Genomic DNA, 5,217 nt, shown 5'->3' with positions numbered 1-5,217 from the left:
TTCAATTATACGCTCTATTATTTATAATAAATTAATATATATATTTTATAACAAATTTAATATTTATACTAAATTAAATATATACGTTTGGAATCAAAATTACGGGATCAATGTGAGGATTAAAATGTGTTTACATACTAAAAGGAGCTCTTAACTTAATTTTTAATATAGATATTTATAGAATGATTTTTGTGATGATTTTTATAAGAGATAAAATTTGTATCAAATCATTTTAAACTTCTGAACACTTCATTTTGGTTTGCTTATACTTTGACGAATAAGTTTGATATAAAGCAAATAAACTATAAAGTAAATAAACTATAAAAGTAATTATTGGGCTAATTCTAACCTCGTTACAAGTAACGAGTTAATCAAATTAAATTCTTATTCTATTCAATTAGTTGAAGAATAAAATTAACTTTGTTTAATACCAAATAAAATTAAATTTTCTTTTCACAAATCTTTTAACATTTATTTTATTCCAAACTATCATTTCAATTTTTTATTCTATATCCTTATATTCATGATTCAAAACAAACGGTTTTATGACATCGCATACATTATAGAAAAAAATAGAAAAAATATCTCGCGATAAAATTGTTGCTTATTTGCACTTGCTATGCTTTATGGACTGTCACATCTTAATGAACGCGATTTTTATTTGTGCATGCACAGTGCCAATTTATTGATCGTACCTTCCAATGTACTTACACCAAACCGCAAGTTTTCTATCTCAGTCGCGATGATTTACATAAAAAAACATCCGTATTCAGTAGCGCGCCTCTCATGAGCGAAAACGCCCGAGATGTAGTAAGTCGAACATAAAATTCCTAAGAGACAGTACGACGTTTGCGAACTTTGCAGTTACTTTAGCGGAAATTACATTGGACTTTTTGCGCCAGTTTCCGCCCTAGCTACGTTTGCCAACGAAATTATAAATCCACCGCCGCTTTTTGCGGCGCTTGATATTCTCGGTCATTTAATCGTACACGGCTACCAAACCAGATATACATCATTACCGTCTTTTCATCACCCTCGTGTGCACTTCTTACCAACGGTAAAATACAGCAGAAAAAGGAAATGCTTCTCTTCAATTTTAATCTTTTGAACAAATGCATCTAATGATTTTTACTAATAAATCCGTAAATAATTACGTTTCTCTGTTCAGTAAAAATAAAATTATAATAATATATATAATAATATGTATGGAAAGTTATGTTTTACAGAAAACATTTCACGCGTCATAATTGTAATGCACGTCAGAGATGAAAGTAACATCAAATCATACTGATGGCAAGACTACATTGAAAAGCAAAGGAGGTAATTTCAGAATTGTTTACGGAAAACAATTACTGAGTTAATTGCGTTTGAGTTGGCTGATCCATACAAGCTTCGTTAATTCCACTGTCTAAGTACTTGGTGAGAGGTGCCGAATTAATTTCACCGCGCATGTCGAAGACGTGAGTCTCGTTCGATGTTGTGTGTGTGTGTGTGTGTGTGTGTGTGTGTGTGTATGTGTGTGTGTGTTTGTGCTTTCGCGAACCGTTCTAGATTGCGCATAAAGCGCAGATCTAATCGACTTTCGTTTGCCAAAGGAAACAAGCAAAGCCTTCTCCTTCGCGAAGCTCGTAAACAATCACTAATAATAATTGCGTGTTATAATCATCTCAAGATAATATTCTTTAAAAAATGCATGCAACAAACATAATAAAAACAATTAATAAGTAATATATAATGCTAAAATAAAATGTATACAAAAATATAACAACATTTTTGCAATTCTAGCGTTTCTTAATCATAATTGAAATTCCACAAAAATCGGATAATATGAAAAGCTCTTAGAAACCGATGATTGCATAACTTCAACAATGTTTTACGATTTTCAAGTTACGCGATATACCTCTTCGACTTTTCGTGAGATCTAAGAGAAGAAAGCTAGGAAGAAGAATGGGGGAGGAAGAAGCGCTCGCATAAAGACGATTGTGCATCGACAAAGAGGTGCAATATTCTTAGTGCCTCAGGGAATGTAGATTCGACGAAGCAGACTGACCCGCGAGCGAAACCTGCTCCAGTTTGCGTATACACTAACACTTTCCTATATTATTTCCACATTTCTTGTATTATTTTTTGGATTTTTCTCTCGCATGATCTCATTTTCTGGCTTTATCTAAAAAATCAACTATCTCCAATCGATTCCACATTACGGAAATTATTGTTGTAATGTAAAAGATTTGAGAAACACGATATATATATATATATATATATATATAAACAATTATTTTTAGAGGAATTTATTTCTTTGTTATATTTTTCTCACTATGTATATGGTGCATTACGATGCTATTAACCACAGTTGTTCGAGTATCAAAAAATATTTTTGCCACGGATTGACCAACCAAACGACGATTGCGGATTCCCTCTTTTTCGCCCTCTCGCGTTTAATCTTTTGCTTCTCTCGCCATATTCTGTCAATTCGACAGGCGGTGCTAGCTTTTTTCAGAGTTTCACACGGCAGACCGTGGAATCGTTCTCGTTTACGGTCCATTCAAACATTCCCGAGCGAAGTTTTCAAACGCGGCAAGGGTAGGAAATCAAACATATTCGTATAAAGTGCGCTACACGAATTCAATAGAGTATCGCTAAAAACTCTTGCACGTTCGAAATATCGCGGCTGCGAATTGTGGTATAGCTCGCAAATATTCCATCACCGCTTCTATAGGTGCCACCGCGTTTTCTATTATCACACCCGATTTTTCAGATTTATATCATTTTTGTATATTTTTTTTATATCATACATTGTACGACATATGTAGATATAATTATTTGTTCATAAATGTTTAAAACGTGTAAATTCATAATTTGTTATTTCATTTAACAGCTATTAAGCTTAAAATATTACATAACATGTTCTCATAAATTTTTCATCACGAAAATATGTCAAAATAAAAATATTCTACAAAATAGATTGTAATAAGAATTTAATTTTCACGTATAATTCAATTAAACTCTCTTTGAGAGATTTGGAATTTTACACATCTTTATAAAAATTATATCATAATATTTTTAACAGATTTATAATTTTTTGCATATAGAAATATTTTTTATTTATATTTCCATAAAAATTATTCAAAACATTTAAAGGATCCATTCTTTTAGCTATAATTAAAAGAATAAACCCCGGAATAAACATATGTCTTTTTTTATACTAAGTCCATTTTATTATTTTTTACAAATTATCTCATAATAAAATAGATTTACAATTCCATTATTTTAAAAAATACTAAAATATCTTACATTAATTATTATGAAAAATGTTGAAGTTATCGTAGAGAGATAAAAGGAATTCTCGCATAAAAAATAATGTGAATGATTTATTGTTATAAAACATAAGGTATATGGTATAAAACATAATTGTTATGAAACAACATTCAGGAGAACGTTGCATCGTTTATTAGTAAACGCGCAAATCTTTTCGAGCCACTTGACTAGGGTCGTTTCGTTCAAAGAGTCTCATGGGAATGGAAGATAAGTAAAGACACATGAAGAGCGCTAAAGCGAGCTAGCAGATAACCAAGCAACCCTAGATAAGGGTCGGCGGTGATTGCCCTATAAAATATGTATCCAAGCGTCGACCTTTTCCCTTTTGTACGTTCCTTCCTTCTCGTCACACATGTATCTTCCCTCTACCTTCGTAACGACATGACCATCTTCGATCCTTCGAGCAACAAACCGCTGACATCGAAGTATCGTGAATCCCTCTGCATAAGGTGTCCCAGATGTGAAATACACTTTGCATTATAGACAAGGAGTCAAGCTCGGAGAAATGTTGCTCGCTTCCATATGAATGACTAAAAATATGAAACAAGTCCAAGATAACAAAATCTTTTATTTTCAAATAAATTCTTTTAAAGTTCAAATGAAATTTCCTTAGACATCTTTGGAATTTTTGAAGCTCCGTTAGTAAAATATTAAATGTTGAAAGTTAAGTTCTACTATGTCAAATTTTCGGCAAGAAGCTGTTCGATTTCAGATTTGTCGAAAGAAATATGGTAAGTCCAAGACATCATACATACACGTTATACATATGTGACAAGTATGTTTGTCTATAAGTCTTTGCGAAGCGCCTTTCGTGTCCTTCCAGGATATTTTCGGCTCCTTTACTTTATTGTTTGTTTCTCTCCGCTAAATCTCGAACCTTTTATCCACGTCACTCTTCTTCTTTCTGCCCTATCCTCGTGTATATCGCCCCCGCGGCGCTCTTTGTCGAAAGAGTTCCACGGAGAACAAAATAGAAACATTCCTTCTTTCTCCTTCATCTAGAGTGGATGGGGAATACTATAAAAGAAAGTGGCAGTTTCGATGAGAGAATGGAAACTCTGATGGAAGAAGCGACAGCGTATTCTTTGCCCTCCCGTTAGACATACGAAAGTTTGTATACGCAAGTTCACACTCTGTTGAAAAAAGCATGACGTCGGGCGCCGAAAAATATTTCGCGGCCTCTCAACTTTCCTTTTTCAATCCTTTGACGGCGAGTGCCGGCTGACATGATTCTCAGGGAAACCCGTTGTGGGATAACATGAAATTATTTTTGGCCCACGGCCACAATTCCTCCCCTACACTATGCAGGAATAGCATCTGAGACTGTGACAAACCCGCGTGTATTTTATTCACGCATTGTCGACAATCGTCATGTACAAAATACGAGATGTGCTTAAATACAACTAAAAAATCATTCAGCTTAACTATTGGAGATGATATTTGAGATTTTGACAATTTAATTATTTAATTCCATTGGAGCATTTCATTTTGTGTTACTAATATTTTTGTTTCCTATTGATTTTTAGCGAGCATGATAACAATAAATGAGATACAAATATGAAAGGTATTCATTTCAATCAATGCGTTTCAAAATTTCAAATAAAAGAATTTCATTGAAAAAATTTATAGAATTATTATAGTAAATATTATAGTAACTAAAATCGAAAGGTATGAAAAACAAATTTGTGCTGCAGCACCTTCGTCATCGCCTCGTCATCGTCGTTGTCGATAAAGTAATATTGATAGATAATTTCTTCGATGCTCTCTACGGTGAATGCATTATCGGGAGCAAAGACGCGCGCAAGGCACGGATAATTTTATTAGAACATTTCTCTCGAAAAGTTTGAAATCGTATTATTTCGAAGTTCCACGCTCTAACATTGTCTTACGCGTTAATAC

The sequence above is a fragment of the Atta colombica genome, unplaced genomic scaffold, assembly GCF_001594045.1.
Source record: "Atta colombica isolate Treedump-2 unplaced genomic scaffold, Acol1.0 scaffold126, whole genome shotgun sequence".
NCBI classification, from domain to species: Eukaryota; Metazoa; Arthropoda; class Insecta; order Hymenoptera; family Formicidae; genus Atta; species Atta colombica.
Note: the sequence above shows the minus strand (reverse complement) of the source record.